The sequence below is a fragment of the Melopsittacus undulatus genome, chromosome 3, assembly GCF_012275295.1.
Source record: "Melopsittacus undulatus isolate bMelUnd1 chromosome 3, bMelUnd1.mat.Z, whole genome shotgun sequence".
Lineage (NCBI taxonomy): Eukaryota > Metazoa > Chordata > Aves > Psittaciformes > Psittaculidae > Melopsittacus > Melopsittacus undulatus.
In genome coordinates this window covers 88,070,805-88,080,677 of record NC_047529.1, presented here as the reverse complement: position 1 = coordinate 88,080,677, position 9,873 = coordinate 88,070,805, and positions in this window count along the sequence as shown.

Here is a 9,873-nt window from a genome sequence, read left to right as displayed (position 1 = left end):
ACCTTTACTATGTCAGAAAACAGTTTGTTGCCATTGTCATAACAGAAGTTTTGGGCTTTAACAAATATATCTTTCAAATGCTTCTTTCTTCTTCCTCTGACAGAGCTCTCTTTCGATAACTCAGATAAATTATCCTTGGGAGCTGCATTTCTGTACTGGAATAATTAAGATCTGAGATGATTCCCTTAAACTGTTAGGCAGCGTGGTATCAGTCGTGTCTGACAGCAAAAGTTAACCTCTGCTGTAGCAGCAGGAGAACTGGCTTAGCAAAGCAACATAGTTAGGGAGACACAACACTGTTTATTAGAGCAAATGGTAGACCTGAAGAAAGACTTTTGTATCAAAAGCTGTCCATTTTCTCCAACAGTGTGTGTGGGTCTGACAAACAACAGGATTTCTTCCTGCTAGCCTTGTGTTGCTTACATTCATTATGTGTGCTTTGATCAGGGTCTGCTGTTTGCTTCAAACACTTCCCCAAGAACATTTGCTTGTTTTAATCATCACCGGCTGTCTCTTTTGTTATCAAAGGAGGAACTTTGCTAGCTTTTGATACAGTGAATGCATCACCCTCTAATCAAAGTGATGTTTAATTCGCTCCTGAGCATCTGGAAAGAAACGTTGAACAGCAGTTACTGGCTAAATGTAAAATACATGTTTATTAACAGCTGTGCAGGCTGAGGGGTGGATGTCTGTATATAAGTATATAGTTTGTCATGCTATATTTGTAGTGCTGGAATGTGAAGGCATATGGGTTTTTTATATTGCAGATTAAATAGAGATGTAAAATAAAAATAATGCACAGGAAAGATAGTCTGAATTTCGTATATAATACCGTTCAACTGAGTGGCTAAGACATCACAAAGCCACACTTTAATACTCACAGTGGTTATCCTTGTGATTAACTGTAGTGAACTGACAAATAGCTTAGTAAAAATATCTGAAACTTTAAATATTAAAAAAGAAGAAGCATGTGGAAGGCAAGTGCCTTTCTGGGGCACTGCAGTCACCCAGCAGCCTCTTCCAAAATTCCTGTAATCCTCAAACCCTGGATTCCTATCCCCCTTCTCTGAATTGTGACAGACCCTCACATAGAACAGGTTTACATGCATGGAAAAAAAAAAACCCAACCAAGACTACTGTTTTGAGACCTCTATTGTCTCAAGTAATGACTTCGCTGATGATGCCACTACATGTGGGTAATTGTACAGGCCTGTGTGTAACCCAAGTTTTAGCTTAGAATGCCCATCTTTTGCCCAAGTGGGGAATGTTTGTTGGTGGCTGTTGCACCATAGAGTATTGTAATTCTGGCTTCCACTGAAGAAACAATTGAACACATTGCCCTGCCCAAAAGCCACGAAGGGGCCACCTGGGACTAGTAACAATTTCTGAGTTGACAAGCAAGCAATAACAGAGGGGGGGCTGGAACACCAACATGGGATGGAGGAAGGCTGCACAGCCACGCAGCTGCTCCAGGCCATGTGCCTGAGAGAGGCATCATGGAGAAACTACGGTCTCAGTGAGTCCCCAGGCAAGATGATGACAGGAGAGATGAAGGGCTCTCCAGACAAGGGTGCGTGGCCTATTTCAGTGTATTTATAGCATAGCCTTTCTTTGTTCTCCATCATGTCCTTGAGGGATGAGGGTCAATTAAGTCTGAATGTCAAAGCTAGCACTGCTACCCACAGTTATTGTATGAACAGAAACGGCTGTCAGCAGAGCCAGAAATAACCTGATGCCCAGAAGCAGACAAGACAGTGAGTAGAGTAGGAATCTGTTGTACAAACTGGAATCTTGCCAAAACAATCATGCCCTCCCTTTCCCCAGCTCCTCTAGCGTTTGCTTCTGCAGTACCTCTCTGGCTCCTAGCCGGGGTGCTGCGGTCACTTTAGCAGGCACAGTCCCCGGAGACAGCATCTTCCTCATCCAGCCTGACCCACGTGAAGGGTGGGTGTCAGGTCTACCCTCGCCAGCTGCCTGGAGCGGCAGTCGGGGCAACGGGCATCTGGTGCCCACGGCTTGAGGTGCCTGTCCCATAGTGGGATGAGCCATGCTCTCAGAGTGTAGTGATCCCACCTTTCACTTCTTGCTTGCAGACCTGTGCTGTGCACAGATCACAAATGAAGACTCTGATTTTACCAAATCAGAAAAAAAAACCCCACAACCCAGCAGCATTCAAATTGGAGATAATCCAATTGTTAGGAGCAAATACAAATCACTGTGCTCCCCTCATGCAAAACATTTGTGGTGCTGCTAAGTGAGCTGCTGTAAATGTAATATTCCGCATGATTTTTTCTTACTAACTGCTATGGTGGTTCAGCAGTGAATAGCCTAAACTGAGCTTTTCTAGCAGAAAAACAGTGAAAGAAATGGGAAGTTCAAGATGTAGAAAGGGACTGACGACACCGGTGGCACAGCAGGAGGGAAATAAGGAGCAAATGGAAGTTTGGCAGTCTGGGATGGAAAGGCTAGGTTGCAAACAAAGCTCCTGAAAAGGGATCAGAGAGTCATCATCCTATTATGAGATCAAGGAAAAGCAAGTTGTGAAGGCAAATGAAATAATTAAAAAAAAAACTAGTGAGAGGGAGATATGAGGACAGCACTGCATACTACTGGGGCAGAGATCTGCCTGGTTTGGGACAAAGGAGTTGGTAGGGCTGTTACAGTCTTAATCCTCCCATTAACTGAATAACACATTAAAGATTGGCCAAATCCCTGCTGCTCTGCATCTGCAGGCAGCACTGCTCATCTCCACTGCTGCCATCAGGTAAGGGAGCACTCATGCACAGCCAAGAGCAGTGCTCGCAGGGAGCAGCTTGCTGCTGTTTGGAACTGCCTCCCTAGAAACCCGTGTGTGCTCATCCATGGAAGTAAAGCCTTGGGTCACTGATATGGTGCATACACAGCTGTCTGCAAAACTAGGGCATTATTTTAGTTCCTCCACCTGCCTTGACCTTGTTTTGCCCTTCCTCAAATTCTCCTTAGCACTTTTTCCCTATCTGTTTTGTTGCACTCCTATTTTGCAGTCTTCCTCAGTTTTCATTACTGGTTGATGTGAAAGACAAGTGGACCAGATTCATTGTTAGGCTCAGGTGATACTGCCTCTTTTCTTCTTCCTTTGGTAATGGCTTGCTAAAAATTAAATCATTTAGTAAAAGGACAGATTAAATCATCATCTTATTTTTTCTTTGGGTGACATAAGAGCGTGTGTGTTATATTTGGTTTGAATTAAGGCTATAATCATACACACATTGCTGAAACTGTTACTTTTTGTAAAGTGGCTTTATTATTTTCTGTGTATTTTTATTTGTGTGTGGAGCTTTTTCTTTCTATGAAATTGCATATCCATGGAGGATTTGGGGGCACTCAGCCAGTCAATCCCATTTGGAGCTGGATGGTGGTTGTAGTGGGCTAAGTCCCTTATCTGTCCCCTTCAGCTGTTTTACTTCTCTGCTATTGATGGAAACATAAAATTAAAAGTGGAATCAACTGAGAGGAGGCAGGAGCCCAGCAAGAGACTTAGGAGGGAAAAGTTATGGAAGCAGATTCTGACTAATCTCTCTGCAGATGGGCTAATGTGCTGATGGATTTGGTTTTAAATACACATGCAGTAGATCAGGTATTTCACAAACATTGCCATTTCATTTATCTTTGTGAGTATCAAAGCAAGTATAAGAAGAAAACAGAAATCAGATTAGTAATGACTGGGGGTTTTTTTTGAGAAGTGAGATTTACGGAATTCTGGTTTCCCACATGATGTGTACTGGGAAATTATGAAGCTCAGGGAATGAATAGGAGGCCTGAAAGTGGATTAGCCATTCCTACAGGGCAACAGCAGAACCATAAAGAGGAACTAGCCAGTGTATATACTTGATTCTGTGCATACTTCATGTGTCCCTGCCCATGGCAGGGGGTTGGAACTAGATGATCTTAAGGTCCTTTCCAACCCTAACTATTCTATGATTCTATGATTCTATATACATGCCACAGTGAAAAAGCAACTCAAGCTATTGAAATAAATGGTTACAATGGCACAAAATTGATGGACCAGACTGTCTGGTGTGTCTGCAGGATTCATAGTTGTCTTTGTACTTTCTGACTCTCTACCAGAGAGGGCCTTGAATGTTTTCTAGGTTAGTACTTCCCAGTAGGCTAAATGGTGACAGCTTACCATGTCTCTTGATGACCTAGATTGGTGGAGGTGCACAGAAGTCAGCTGATGCTGCTTTCTTCATGCAAACCTCTCTGCTGTGCTTCTGTCTGGGGGCTGGCATTAGACAATGCACACTAATGAATTAAATCTCTTGTGTGAGCCATTCTCTCCAGGGAGGATCCTTTGCCCCTTGTATCACAGCAACATGCAAAACAAAACCTCATGATCAGCATTGTACCCCAGTAGCTGGCTGGTCCTCTCCCTGCAGTGAGGGCAAGAAAAGGGCAACCTTTTAGTGCCTCAGGGACAGGCAGACAAATCCTTCTCTTGAATGAGGGTTTCTTGCCATAGCCAATACAGAGGAGTGACAGGATAAACCCCACCTCTTTGCATATGAATCATGTTCTCCAGATCTTGTCCATGGGGGGAAACAAAGGTGGAGCTGGGGCTGGGCTCAGTATGAGTGGAGTATGGGAAGGAGGAGGTGTCAGTCTGTGAGACCAGTGATGGGAGAAGAGCAGAAAGGCTGCAGTGGGTGTCAGAAGGAGGAGACGAACGAGAGAGTGGAGGTAGCAAGGGGAAGCAATGCAAGGAAGAGGAAAGTAGAATCTCTGTACTTATCTAAGAATATTAAAATATACTAACTTTGCTTTACTTCTCTGCTACTAAAGTAAAAGACAAAGGCAGAAATAAGTTGTTTTTCAAATCACAAAATGCAAGATACATTGCTGGTGTGAGTACGATTGATTTGGCTGATGCTTATTTTCTCCCTCCTACTGGGCAGCTCAATGAGCTGCTGAAGAGAAGGATACATAAATCTTGGGTACGTGAGGTGTTGTGTTGATGAAAAGATGTATGTAAAGCTTGGCATCATGTGGACTTGCCTCCCCACCTGATTGATGCTGATGTTTCAGGCCATGGACATTGCTTTTTGGATCAGGTACAAATTCCCAGCAGTGTTACAAGGAGCTGCTCCTCCCTATTCTTGTCCTTGTGCAGGCATGGGCATCTCTGAATCAATATACTGGTTCTGAAAATTATCCTGGGCTGGATTAATTCTTGTGGTTGTATGAAATCTACTGTGAGCAGAAAGGACGATCCTCTTCTTAGTTCCTACCCCTTGTTTCTCCATGCAGCTTCCAAGTCTCTTGATTTTTGATGCTCCTGGTTGACATTGCAATAAAGAAAGGAGCCTTTGGTCAAAGCCACTAGAACCCCATGTAAATTTTGTCTGGGTAGATACAGCTAAGGCAGGTTTCACAGGTGTCCTGGTCTTTCAAATATGCATTCAGGGCATGGTTTCTGGACACCTTGTGAGAGGTTCTGATCTCAGAATAGAAAATCAAAGCCCACCTCTTAGGGTATTTATAGATCCTCTATGGCTCAGGGAAACATCCTCACTAGTTGTCTTCTGCTAAACAATGACACTGCTTTTTTCCTTTTCTTATCTAATCTGTAGCAGAGCTAAGTGGGCTTCCCTTCTTGATAAAAGACCTTTCTCAGTGAGTCACAAATGGATCAGCTCCCTAGTGCAGCTCACAGAATACTGCCTGCTCTTTCAGGGACAAAAATTCTTTATGCCCTTTATGTAAGGATTTACTTTACATGTGGAGAGATTGCCACATGGTGGCAATTTACCTCCACTTTACAACTGTATATACAAGCTCCGAAACAAGACGAGCTTCTTCTCCAAATTCCTGCTTTCTTTCAGCCCATCCTGTGCTCTTAGGAAATGCTGGCACTTCCGTGTTAAGCTTACTTGTTCTTCCTTTGTTTTTGTTGCAGGTGTTTGTCCCTTTTCTCTCTTCTCTCCCATCCTGCAATGGTTAGGGTGCCACGATTTTTTCCTGAGTTCTTCAGCCTTTGTAACAAAAGAAAATAAATTTTGATTTTTGATTTTTGGTTTGGATTTTATAGAATCCTTGGTTTAAAAATCTAGATAAATTTCCTTATAGGCATGAATTGGATGACCATGGGGACAGCTGGGGAGGGCAAGGAAACACAGCAGTATGGGTGCAGAAGGTTGAGACAGAACACAAGTCCATGCTCAGGTCAGCTTCCTATGATTCTCTCCTCCAGTGTGCACAGGGAACAAAGTGAGAAGCATAACCCGGTCTCTGCCATAGTACCATTGAAACCAAATCAGCTCTCTGAGACATTTACACACTTACTTTAGAAAGGGGCAGCAAACTCAACAAGAGCTCTCTATTATAATCATACTGTGAAGATGCTGACCACGTGGTGTTCTGAAATGGGTCCAAAGCAGGGTACAATTTCCTGCTTTCCTTTACACGCAGCTGCTCAGGGTCCAGCACTCTCACCCTCCCAAAAAAAGAAGCACCCTTCCAAGGATGCAGCCTCAGGTTGAACTGTAGAAGCAGAGGAAAGGATCTCACTCCACTGCAAGCACAGCAAAAAGAGGGGTCTCCTCGCACAGCAGAAAAGCCAAGATATCCCTGGAGGAATTCCAGAAGCTTGCAGGCTGAGGTAGTTTTACAACATCACAGAAACATGACATCTTATTTTTCAAGAGTCCTCACTGTAGGTTAGTGCCCTTTGTTCTTTCTTTTCAATACAAATTTGTTAAGAAGTGTTGAAACCAACCTCTTACTAAAATTTGTGCCAACCTACCACTTTTTTTGTTTAAAGTAGTATTTCCTTCTGTACCGAATTTTGTTCTTAGATAGCTAAAATAGATTTTAAAATGGGAGTATTTGTCAAGCAATGTTTAAGAGCAAGCATCATTTTTTGCCATTTAGCCATCATAACAAGCATATACTCAGCAGACAGTATGAATAAAATTGCATTGTATAGAATTGTTCTCCTTTATGAATTATATTTTTTATGGCAAATTTATGCCTCTGACAGAGAAAATTCAATATGTATTTCTATTACAGATACAGTCTTCTGCTAGCCAACAGATAAGCTTTTTATCAGCAGCCATGCTTCTGTGGCACTCTTCTGGGCTCCTGCCAAGCTCTGCCTTCATTCCTTTCATGAACAGATCAATGTGCAAACATTTGAAAACCTTAAATAACATAATAGCTACTTGAATGCATGCCCAAAAAAAGCCCCAGAACCAAACCGATTTCAAAACTGCTACATCAACACAATATACCTAAAGCAAATCTACAAAACCAAGGAAAGAAGGGAAAGCAGTTGCACATACCTACCATTTCCAAAGCTGCCCTGCCCCACAGTTCATATACATCAGCTTTTCCTCTAAGCCACGGTGGGACCCCACCTTCCCATGCCTCTTTGCCACATCACCCCTCAAACAGACCATGCAACATCAGCATCAGCCAGAGCTGGTAATGTTGGGAAGAAGAGTCTGGGTAAAGAATGTGATGAAGAACAAGTAGAGAGGAGAGATAACAGTGTGGTGTATCGTTTGTTATGCATAAGAACAATATCTGGAGGGGGTGCATGTATCAAAAGATAGAGCCACTGGTTAGTGCTCCAGTCTAAAATTCAGAGATGATCAGCAGCTGCATTGTCGACAGTGGCTGTCAAGGTAATTGAGCACCATGCATTTATAAGGAAGCAGCAAGACTCTTCACCTTCCACTGCCACACAAACAGATGACATTAGCCCATTTTGTCTTCTCTGCTCTTGTGAACTATCTCTTTGGTATCCTTTTTGCAATGGAATAAGCACCTGTGGAGAGAAGATCCTTTTATTCTCTCTGTTACCCTTCAAATGAGAGGATGTGTGCTTGGAGTGATGCCTGTTAGCAGGAACGATGAGGGAATACTAGAATCAAAAAAGTTCCCCATTGGGAAACAGCAGTGGTAAAAGAAGAAAACAGAAGAAAGAGAAGTGACCTTGGTGGACAGCCATGGAAGATAAAAAATGAGAAAAGAAACAGGGAAAACTGATTGGAAAGGGGTTAACATGTGAGGGCAATATGACGTATAAATGGGTACAAGAAATGGAACATGAAAACACGCACCTTCCCCCCAAAAAACCAAACACCAAACGTAAGCATACACAATAAAACAAGAGACGCAAAAAGATGAATCAAATCTCGCTCCTTACTGAGAGGTTGTACTGCCTTATCTTTTTTTATATGAACTTATAAATAAACTTCATTAGCTTTTCTCCTGTCAGGGGGGATATAAAAGATGTTAATAAGTTCTTACAGAAGGTAAATAGTTTAAGGGGATGATACTAGTGATGCTGAAGTATTAAAATAAAGATCAAAGCCAGGACTGCCAGAATAGGGTTTCTAGGTTATCTATATACCATTACAGCTCTAAAAGATTAAAGACTTGTTTGAACATAAAAAAATGAAAAATCATAGGGATCATCTCCATTATAAAAACGGCACGATTACAAAACACAATAAAGGCCTGATTCTCTCAGGCTCAGGGTGAGCAGTGCTTTATGAATAGCTCCATTAAAATTAGTGGGATTGACTTGGTGTGATCTGCTTCTCAGCAAGAATAAGGGTTTCCAAAGTCAGTCTGCTCAAGCTCAGTGGCATTTTTCAGCATTTCAATCAGTTTTTGTTCTGGCTTCTGGAGCAGTAAGGATGACAGCAGTGTTTTGGCTGGTCACCTCCATTGTCATCAGCAGTGCAGTTAGTTATACAGATAAATATTTGTCATAAGGAGTGAAATCTGTGCTCTGCAACTTAAACCCATCAGACCATCAAGTATTGTTACAGTAGGTGATAGTTCCACCAGCAGTCCCTGGTGCCATGGGGTTGAAGGTTTCTGCATTCAAACTCTATAACTCCTTGGAAACAAGAGCTGTTCTGGGATGAGTGGGATAAGTAAACAAGTGCACTAGGCCACACAGCTCTCCCTACTCTCAGAGCCAGAGCAATCATGGGCATAAACATTTCTGACATACTGCTGAAGTAGGTGAAAAGAGACCCTGAATGAAGTAAAAGTCAAACCACAGTACTGAGAAGACCAGATTGCTTTTTTTTTTTTTGTCTCTGTTTCAAACGTCACCTGTTATGGCAATATACTCTCAGGCCAAATCAGCTTGTGGAGAGGACAAGTAAAGCTCAGTGTGAAAGAGGGTGGTTGTACTTCAGAGGTGGTGTTTCTCTTCTCATTTCCCAAACAGCTCCAGGTCTTTACATAAACTCTGGAGTAGTGTTCAAAACAGAAATGTAAAATTCAGTACATTAGAACTCTTGAAGTTGTAAGCCCCAGCTAAGAAGTAGGTATAAAGGTGAGCTGGTTTGTTTTGGTGTTCATATATTTACATTTCCACTAGCTTCTGTCTGATATCTCCAGTTCTGCTCAGATGTCTCAGACTTGCTGCTACCATTGCAAATGTTATGATCACTGGTGGCTAACACACTGGTCAGGTTGTCCTGGATTCAGCAGTAGCAGTCATTTTTTTTCTCCTTCTTAGTAGCTGGTGCAGTGCTGTGTATTTGACTTTCAGCCTGGGAACAGCGCTGATAACACTGATACTTTGTGAGCCTCATGCTATCCCAGGGATGAGGGGAAGCCATGAGGAAGCAGAGACAGGACACCTGACCCAAACTGACCGAAGAAGTATTCCATACCACAGCACGTCATGCCCAGGATGTAACTGAGAGTTAGCTAGAAGGGCTAGTTCATTGTGGGGTGGGGCGAGGTATCAGTCTGCAGGTGGTGAGCAGCTGTATTCTCTTCCCTTGTTATTTCCTTTATCATTATTATTATTGGTGGTAGCAGTAGTGATTTGTGTTGTACCTTAGTTACTGGACTGTCCTTATA